This window comes from Xiphophorus hellerii, chromosome 3, assembly GCF_003331165.1.
Source record: "Xiphophorus hellerii strain 12219 chromosome 3, Xiphophorus_hellerii-4.1, whole genome shotgun sequence".
In the NCBI taxonomy this organism is placed as follows: Eukaryota; Metazoa; Chordata; class Actinopteri; order Cyprinodontiformes; family Poeciliidae; genus Xiphophorus; species Xiphophorus hellerii.
Window position 1 is genome coordinate 25771980 of NC_045674.1, and position 10764 is coordinate 25782743.

General features: G+C 39.3%; 1 long non-coding RNA gene across 1 annotated transcript; it reads right to left on the bottom strand.

Annotated features, from left to right (window-relative positions):
- Positions 1 to 1954: 1954 nt before the first annotated feature.
- Positions 1955 to 10428, bottom strand: LOC116715017 (uncharacterized). Its single transcript, XR_004338153.1, has 2 exons — positions 5707 to 10428; positions 1955 to 5195 (listed from the first exon to the last, which is right to left on the bottom strand). It is a non-coding gene; the product is annotated as an uncharacterized LOC116715017 (long non-coding RNA).
- Between the last annotated feature and the right edge of the window lie 336 nt (positions 10429 to 10764).

Here is a 10764-nt window from a genome sequence, read left to right on the forward strand (position 1 = left end):
GTTCTTGAGTTGCTGCAAGTCTTTCTGGGTATGTCTCTATCAGCTTTGAAAACTTGAGCCCATTTTTCTTTCCAAAAACTCTCAATTTCAGTCAGACTGGCTGAAGAGACATTAAAACTATTGCTTTGTTGCATTTACTGTAGACTGTCCAGACTTTGACTAGACCACTCTAACACATGAATATGCTTTAATGTAAACCATTTATTTACCTCGGACCTTTACCCCACAATTATACAGTATATATATATATATATATATATATATATATATATATATATATATATACACTGTATATAATTTTTATTTGTCAAAGAGGCCTTTAATCCTTGTCCTTTATCTTCACATTTATTGCGTCGATCTGTCACCAAAACATCCAACAGAACACATTAGGACCTTCTGGTTGTGATGTCTCACACTATTCAAAAGGTCAGAGGTTAGGATTACTTCTGACCTGTGAAGGACCTTTCAAATTTAAATTGCCTAACTTTGTAAAATATTTGACTCATAAGACTTAACTATGAACATTTAAGCCAACAGTGACACAGAATACCATGGCACAACATATCTTGATCTAAGGCTCATTGGGTAGAGAGTTAACAAGAGACCATCACCCATCTGGTGGCGTTTCAGTGTTCACTGATTCACATATTCATGGATTTTCCTGTGGAATGTAACTCCAAATTATTTGTGGAAAACTTGCCTGTTCTAGATACTATTTTCCATAGGGGAAATCTTAAATATTAGGAAGCTGAAATACGGAGGCGCAGTGCTGCTCGACACAATATGGGCTGGCGTTTGCAAAGGCACCATTTATTTTCCTTTGGGGCTGATTGGCTGTACCCCCAAGGAAGCAAGGGGACACTGTTTGTATTATCTTCTGCCGCAGTGCTGACACTGTTTTCACTGTCCACATGAATGCATATTAAGGTATATTTGGTGTTTGAAATATTAAACCATGATCCCCCTAACCTCGGGCATTCAACTGTTTTGGCGAAATGAATTTTGGGCATTTTTAAAGTACAGAATGATTCTATTTTTTTTCAACAAATTTTAAGACATGAATCTCCACCATCTTGAATTGTATTCAAGAAAACCTAAAAAGAAAAAAGTGCTGCACAGCCGGAAAACTGTAAGAATTTCTTTTTGTTATCATCTGTGATCATCCGCTTTCCACACCACACACACCCTCCTGCTAATTCTTGATTTTTCAGCACCTGTTTGTTGCACTGCTATGGTCAGATGGACAGGTGGAAGGCTGCTTCATCCCTGATGACTGTCATCATCATTGTCTGTCTGTCCAACCGGTGTTGACGAGCCAGAAAGGCAGCGAGCCAGGAAGCCAGAAAGCAGAACTGGAAGCAAATGCAAATTGCCCCAGCGCCCCGTGCTGGAGAGCAACTGCTAAACTGAAAACATGCAAACCTAAAATATGTAAAACAATATGGGGGAAATAGACGGGATTTCAACAAATGGGTGCAATAGCCTCATCAGTTACAAACCAATTATAATTTAATGGATTTACTTATTAAAATGAGTGATGCGCTAAGCACAGATCCGTTTTGTGACTAATTTGGGATCTCAGGAATGAGAACAGCAGTGAAAATATTTCGTCTGGGTTCTTTTCCTCGAGAGCAAATGCAGCCAGTAGATTAAACAAAATGGAGGCAGCAAGAAGTTGTGCACTGTAGTTTAAAATGTGTGTAGACAACATGATATAGTTCAAGTCAAGTTGATGCAGATAGACTATTTACTGACAGTCTTTTGAGATGGAAAACTTTAGGTACTACACAAGGTATTTTACTAATCTTGTCTTCTGCTCTCTTTTGGATTTTATAGTAATTAGATAGATAGATAAATATCCATCAACTTTTATTCAAAATCAGACACGGGTGCAACCAAATCTCCATTTTTGTTTTTTTTACTTACAAAACTAATAAGAACCAAACAGAGCAAACATTTTCAAATCCTGTTATTGTTGTTAATAATAGACCAAAAAAGTTTTTTTTAGATCTCATTTTTGTGGCTCTCCAGCACTTCCCACGTGACGATTTTGGCCGACGGGACAAAAGGTTTGGACGTCTCTGGTGTACTTCAATTGAAATGCTCACCAAGGACTCATCAATAAAGCTGTGCAAATTTATATCTTCAAATTATAATCTGGTCTGATCAGCGATCATTTCAACAATGACTGAAGCAAAGCAGAGCAGCACAAAAAGTGAAGCTTTTAATAATCAATACTCTGTAATTGGCCAAATACACAAAGAGCTCTTTTCATGTTGTTTTAACATATCATAAACCTCGGTACTTGAATTTGATGGCTGTTTAGTGCCTGTTTTTTTTTTTTTTTCTTTTTAAGATACAGAACAGCATTCCAAATATTCTTGCAGCCCTCCTGCTGTGACGGCTACAACTCCTGTTTAAGGTGGGGCCGGAGGCAATGCCAGGCCACGCTTGAGGAAAGCAGTCACTTTAAAACCGGCTTTACTGATATTTCTGAAGACAAAGGCAAAATTATTACAGACATGAAACTTTAAAGCGTTTTTAGTATCTCGTGTTAGCTCTTAGTGCGTCAATAAAAACCGGCGCGTCGATAAAAACACACTCTTTGAGTGTTTTATGTTGAGAATGTGCTTTTGGACTTCTTAAAGGCTGGCAACATTTCCAAATCAAGCAAGTTCCATAACAGACGTAAAACTTAAGCAGATAAAACGGAGCAACTTTCCTGATCTCTGTTCTGCCTTCCAGGTGTTTGCTGAAAGTCTCAGGGCCTGATCTACTAAAGGTTTGTTCGGTATGATGCGCAAACCTGATCTACAAACAACGTGCAAACATACGCTGATCATCAGGAAGCGCAAAATACTGGGAGGGGGATATGTAAATATAATGACAATATATAAAACTGTCATTATTAAACCTGAACCAGATTGCTAGATTTGCTTTAGCGCCTTATATTCAACATTTTTGAATCGTAGGTGTAAGCTGAATGCAATGTCGCCTGCGGTCACTGTGGCGACCACAGCTGGCGTAGAAACAATGGCGTGCCATTGTTTGTCAAATATTTGGAACACACAAACTATATCAAATAAGAAATCATAAAAATAAAAAAAACCCATTAGAAATATCATCCAGCAACGCGGGATTATTGAATAACTCCAGCGCACCATCATGTCGTGGCAACACGCCGTTATGTTTTACTGCTCTGCTAAAGTGTGTCTAGTTGGTCTATTTAATGCAGGTTATATTTTATCTGCTTCATGTTCGGCTTGGGTCAGACTAATGTCGGTGGACTGCTGACAGTATTTATGCAATTAAACCAAAATCAAATAAAGGTACAAGTCCCCCCCAAAAACACAACCACACCACGTTAAACCTAAGACAGTGCACAGAGTTAAATATGGCGGTTTAGAGCTTTATTTTTATTGACCGTGAAATACTCTTATTGTTGAACCACATTGGATGTGAATTGTATTCTTACAGTTATCATTATTATAATTCCAGCACAATAGCATTCTAGTTTTTCTTTTCTTTTCAGCTCTGCTCTCCGACACGCTACAAGATGACGGCCTCGTTGAAACAGGACGGTCTGCACCACTAGTTGCTCCTGCAATCATTTACACAGCCGATCCTAGTAGACTGATTATAACGCTTTCTTTTGTTCTTCATGCATGAAATATACCGGTTCTTATTTGGAATCTTTGTAGATCCGACCCATGGTCTCTTGCTACAGCAATGAACTTCAGACATATCGCTCTCCTTCCTCTGATTTGACTTTTAAACAGCACGCTGATACTGAAAACGGGTGACATTGCGTCTCCGTCACTCAGTGACGGCATCCACACTGAAGAGCGTCATTGGTGTAACTCGGTCACACTAATATATGGTGTTAGTGGGGAAAAAAAGGTAGAAATTTCCAGTTTCTGTCCAACAGGTCACCTTTCCAGACCAAGGAAGTTAGAAATTAGCTGATGACTGTCAACAAATAATTTCTCAGTTCATTTCTAAATTATATAACGCCAATCTGTTTGTAACAATTGCTCGTGCCCAAACCTCCAAGCTCGTGCCAAGCTCGTGCTTGGAGGTTTGGGGAAATTTTGTTGTTGAAGATCTGACGGTAGGTTTATGGGACAACAAACCTCAGTAAAGCCGCACAAGTCAAGCAACAGAAATTAAAGACCGCTTTTTGGATTTGCCTGGCAGCACACTATGACCACAACATGTCGTCCTTGCCTTAAGCTTCTCACGGCACTAACACATCAGTTATCTAAAAGTAAATTCAGTCTAAATAAGTTTATGTAACTAATGTTTGGAATTACATGTGTGCAACAAGGCATCAGATTCTATTTGTTAACCAGCTCATTTTCACATCCTCCTAATGATTAGTGCAGTCATATCAGGTGTAAAGGATACAATAATTTCTTTACATTTTGTGCTGATAAAAAAAGAAATTTAGAAATAAAAACACTTGCAAGATACAAGACCATGATGCATTTTTTGGAAACAATAGTAGTCACTACTTTATGATGGGCACCAAAAACTTTCTCTCCTTGTATAATACAGTAATATTGCAGGAGCAAATGAAGTAAGAGGTAGGAGTTCTTCCTCTCATCTATTTTTGTCCGTTCATATGAGTGGAGGCAACAGGTCTGGAAGGGAAACCCACACATTCATCTCACTGGAAGAACAATTTCCAGTGAATCCTACGGCATTGCAAAAATCTGAAGTGATATGTACTCCTTCCAGGGAGTTGTGGTTGTCCTACCAGAGGGATATGTTCAAAAATAACGAGGGGAAAAAACAACAACTCATGAGTTATTAACAAAAATAACATCAGCATGTTGTAAATACCGACTGAACCCCAAAAATAACCTGATGTATGTTCAAAAAGGATGCAAGTGAACATTCTTTTTATTTTGATTCGTGTGAAATTGGCCCCAGCTTTATCTCAAAAGAGAACAACTCAATTACTTACAATCGTAATGAAACCTTTCAAAGCACAAAGTCAAATGTGATTTTGAGGAAAACGACGCTCCGTGAAGAGTCTCCATAATTGTTTCTGCAGAATCCACATGTGCGCATTTGGCTCTTCTTGCATGCAGATTATTTATATGCACTTTTTTTTCTTTTTTTTTTTTACTTCATGGACAGATGAGAGGTAAACATCAAACCTCTTCTCTTGATGGTCGCCACGGTGATCTCTGTGAATATTAAACACAGAGTTTGAGAATATGACAATGTAAGTTATGTTGTGAGGAACAAAGAGAGACGTGAAGGAATGAAGGTGGTGGTGGTGGTGGTGGGGGTGTAGAAGGGGCAAGAGAGGCGGAGGAGACGGAGAAGTGACGGGAACGAGAGAAGAAGAAGAGAGAGAGGGAGAGATTCAGGCATCAGTGCTTTTCCTCCAGGTGTCTTTGGCCTGCATGATTTCATCTGCGCGGCCATAATAAACTTCCTTAATGAAATAAGTAATTAACATATTATAATTGTGCAGCGGATGATTTTGACAGAGATCATTTTCCATATCTAATGCTATGCTAATTTAATCTGTTCCCCTCCTCTGCCCGACACGACCCTTTCTATGATTAAGTTTCATGGCATCTCGCTTTCGCTTTTCCTCACCTCTTCCCTTTTTCCTTTCTTTTCCTTTCTACCACCTCTCTCCCTCTCTTTGCCACCCTTCACCTTCACCCATCCGTTCTCTGCTTTTACTTCCTCTCTCCGTCTCCCGCTCTCCCTCTCTCCGGTGATGGATTGACTCCTCGGCAGAGGTTCAGGGCCTTGTTGTTGTGGAGTTGCAGGCAGAGGGACGTGCACAGATGGCGGGGGAACTGGAGGCTGGGGGTGGAGGCCTGGATCTGTATGTGTGGTCTGATCTCTCTCTCTCTCTCCGCCCTCCGCCTTCTCTGCATGGAAAAAAAATAGGAGAACATGGAGCAGGAAGCGTAGGAGGTGGGGGTAACGGTGCTGATTGAAATATAGCCATAGGCTGGTGGTCATGTGGAGTTTTCTGGCCTTGAGTTAGGTCTCCTGTACTTACAGTTTGGAATGAACACACTGATATCCAATGAATGCAGCTTCAAAAAGTCTGAAACCAAAAAGAGTTATACATGCGCTGGAAAAAATAAGGTGTTCGCACCTCCTTAAAAAGACTTAGATTTGTGATGTACTGTAGATCTAAAAATGTCTTCATTTTTTTTTTTTTTTTTTTTGAAAAAGTAAGTTAATCACAGGTCTTACATGTTCTGGTGGCCAGGCTATTTAATCTCATTTATGTAGTCTTTTATTTATTTATTTTTTTCTTGTTGGATTTTTCTGTCAGGCAAACGTTTGAGTCATGTTTATGTGACTCGAGGTGGTTGAAGCTAGTGGCAACTAGCTGCTAATATAGCACTAACATGCTAGCAAAGGTATATTAGCAAGAGACATTGGTTCTGGTTCTTGCAGTGGAAATGGAGGGAGGAGAAAAACTAGCTAGCAGGCTCACGTTTTTGCATCTATTATGGTTTTATTCTATATTTATTCTAGACAATGTTTGTCTTTGCCATTGTATCACCTGACAACCCATGCGTTGCTACATTCGTTAAGGTTGTTGGTCTTATACGTTTCTGACACGATACTGGTTTTAAATTTGAATTGGTGAAACCTGCAGAAACCCTGTTGAATGACATATAATACAAATATTGTATGACGCAGCATAATCCAGTTCGGTTTGGCTGTAGTCGCTTTTATGAGCAGATGGTTGTAATAATTTTCCCGTCAGATTCATTTTAATCCACCTGACAGTCGACGATCCTCTCGATGCTGCTGCCTTTTCCTGCTTCTTTATTGGTTCTGACCTGTAACGCCAACTTTGATAGGCTCCCGATTTGTATTCCAAGTACTACAACGCATAACAGAGAAAAATGCGTTGAAGTATTGATTTAAACGGAAAATGTTGAAATTATAAGTTGATATATCAAAGAATGGGTTATTTTCAAGAAGTGGAAAATAAAAAGAAGCAATAGGAAGAAAAAGATTATCAGATTTTTCAGTATTTTCAGAGTAAATTATGGAAAAGTTTAACTTTTCTCATTTTGAGCTGATTGATTTTGTGATTTGCTCAATGCAAACAGATGGAGCTGCCCAAGTAGAGGTCTTCATTTGTTATTTATATAGATAAACTTCCCATCTTTAGTGTCTTCCTAATGCCAAATATTAACGTGTTAGTAAACTAGCATGGTTAGGTCGTTAGCATGCTACGATTAGCTTTGATTTGAAGCGCGACAGGAAAACTGTTTAAGTCACCTTTAGAAAAAGATAATTTTATTGAACACTGTCCATCAACACAAGATCAGATTTCTATATTCAAATCCCAACAGCATGGTTATGTAATGACTATCGTTTTCTGAATCTGGATCTGAGCCAACATAAAGGAGGTTCTCTCTAATTATAACGTTTTAGCGGAGCAAGAAGTGTTTATATTTGTTGATTCACTCTATACTTCAAAGATTTAGATGTGAGACGTATTTTATTAGCGTTTCTAAGTGCTGAAGTCATGCAGTGTTGACGAGACATGATCAGCAGGCAGGACTCTGGGAAAACGCTGCGGTCCTCTGTGTTCCACACGTTTTCTGACAGAAAGCAGCGAGACATGGAGGGAGGCGCTTGAACGAGACGAAGGGTCGGATGTGAAGAGTGGGAGGCGAGGGACGAATGAAACCACCCAGCTGTGGTTTGATCCATCCCGTGTGATGGCAGGACCCTCTTCTCTCACTCCATTTCTTTAACTCTCCGAGTCCCCAAAGTCTTTCCATCCGCTGGCTTTCCAGAGCAGAAGGAGTTATCCTCTGGGGACTCTCCAATTTCTGTCACCCATGAAATGATGCACACAGCTCAGCCCAGTGCGAAGAGCCCCCACCGCCACCGCACCGCACACAAACACCCACTTTTCCTTCCCCTAAATCCACAACGTAAGTACACAGAGAGGAGGATTCCCAGTGTACACCACTGGAATAAAAACGTGATCCCTGTTGATTTCTGCATCCACGACTTTTGGCTCCTTGGAATTTTTATAATTGAAGGAAAGAATTGTTCTGTTGGGTCCTGCGTCATTTCCCTGTTGTCAGCTCTCAAATGATTTTTTTTCTGAAAATTTGATGATACAAAACTAAAAGAAAGTGTTCTTCCTACAGAAATGATATGCATTGGCCTACAGACTCATTGAATAAACTGCTGATTTCATGGTTATGGGTACAATCCTCTTAATGGATAAGCCACAAAAGGTCATTAGTTATAACAGCTGGCCGTATCCACGCATATTAATAGAAAGTTGAGTGGAAGGAAAAAATCATATCAAAATGAGCATATGCATCAGGGATAACTGAAGCCCCAAAAGGGTTGTTAGGCAAAGTAGAGGTGTGTGATACTGTGTATTTTAGTAACGATCCAAGTAAATAAGGCTCTTATTGCAGATACCGATTCTGAAACTGATACGATACTTTTTATTGAAGCTTTGTTACATCATCAAACTTCTGACATATAGGTGTTTTTTTTTCCTGTGAATTATTTTGTTCAAACCCAGGACAGAATTTGGACAAACTTTATAGGCATCTACAAAAAACTTTGAATACCACTCTAACACGATTTGTGTAAATTTTTCTAAAATATAGTGGGGAAAAAAAAAGTTTTGCTGGCAAATCAAAACCCAATCTTATCTGAGAAGCTACAATGCAAGCATAAAATCTCATGTTGGAAAGTAACAACCTTATCAGTATTGATCCAATACTGATACCGACTTGGTATTGATATGATTTATACTTTGGATCGATCTGCCCATATTGTGTCACTATGCTGCACTGTAAAGTGCACCGACATATTTTTCAGTAGGTTGAAATGTGCAATGTCAAAATATTTCTGTGAAACTGAATCTCGGATTTTCATTAACTGGCCACAATCACCAAAATAAACAGAAAACCTTAAATATCTCATTTATTTTTGGAATTGAACTACTGATTATATTAATACGCATCATATTGCAGATAACTATAGCCGTCAGGACAGCTATAGCTATAACATGAGCAGAAAAGAGCAGTGAATTATGCAAAAGCTGTATTCTGTTAAACCATTTCCCTTTTTCTAAGATGAATGCACAGGAACAAAAGGCACATAAATATTGTAGTGATAGAGGCCGATTCTGCCTGTATTCTCAGCTGCACACTCACGTGTGTGGGGGGGTGCGCGGGCGGGTGTGTGTGTGTGGGGGTGTGTGTGTGTGTGTGTGAATATGTGTCAGAGAGGGAGGTCAGGTGGGGCAAACAGAGGATGAGTAATGTGAACGAGCGCAGATGTGAACATGGCCAGCAACAGTGAATGAGTGACAGGACACATGCCACTCGATAATGAGAGGTTCACACCTGCATCTTACCCTCTCCTTTCCAACACCAAGAAACACCCCCCACACATGCACACCCACCCACGCCCACACACGCACAGAGACAACACCCAGTCTAACGGACCTCTATCCTTGGAGCGCCAAATGAAGGTTAAAACCTTTCCCAATGACAACTCCTCCATTCTGGCCGAGGCATGGGGATAATAACGAGACAACATGCAGCAAAGCACAGTTTGGAGCACTGGGTTCGCTGTTTTACAAGTATGGAAAGGTCAAAGTTTTAAATGTGGATAACGAGGGTGCTGAGAATGAAGTCCATTCTAAGGCTAGGATATTTTTAGACTGTTAAAATGGTTTTGTAACCAAATTAGAGGTGCAAATAGGAGCCACATATTTGATTCTTATGTGTAAGTGGTGTTTTTGTCATAAATATATTTTTATTACATAACAGTTTGTTTCCACTGTGAAAGCTAAATGAAATGAATAGTGAAGCATGTCAGTCAGATCCTCATTTAGACTCTTCCAAAATCATCTCTGCACATTTTTAATGGCAAACGGCTCCAATTCATTTCCAATTACAGGAACAATCCCATACAGTCAGATTCAGAGTAAAATTTTAATAGCATAACTTCTTATTCAACACACATCTTATTCATGGCAAAATGTTCCGTATCTTAGATGTAAACCAGGGGTGTCCAAACTTTTTGTCTTGTTGTCCAAAAATCGAGTCAAAGGACAAGAAAAAAAAAAAAAATCAGTTCAAATCGGCCCATTTATACACTAATTTGCAGCTGTTTTGTCATGCAAAGTTACATTTGCATGAAGAAAATTTAGATCTATCAAATCTAGATCTAGCTATAGATCTCTAGATACAGTGCTGTGAAAAAGTATTTATCCCTCCCAACCTCTGCCTTCCTGCAGATTCCTTCTATTTTTGCTTTTCAGTCACACCTGCATGCTTTGGATCATCAAGTTTTGAAACCAGACGGACATGAACTAATTATCTGACATTGATCATTTCATTTTAAAAACAGAAAAGCTGTTCAAGTCACGAAGAAGCAGTTGCCCCCAGTTTTTTGTTTTTTTTGGGGGGGTAGTTTCCCAACCACTTAGTTAATAAAGTATAGTAAATAAAATTACATTTATCGAGAACTTTAACAACACAAACCTCTTCTACTGTCTTGCTTCATATTTCTCATGAGTGAAGCGGAATAATCTGTAATATCAAACCATGACTTGTTTTTCCTGCTTTATTTAAAGTTCCTTTGGCTCCAAATATTATTAGTTCCTGTCTTGTTTAGGCAGTCTCCAAACCCGAGTGTTATCTCTTTTCCCCTCCTTCTATCCCTCCATGATTGTCTTTATTTTCTCCACCTGCGCCCCATCAGCCAGTGTAA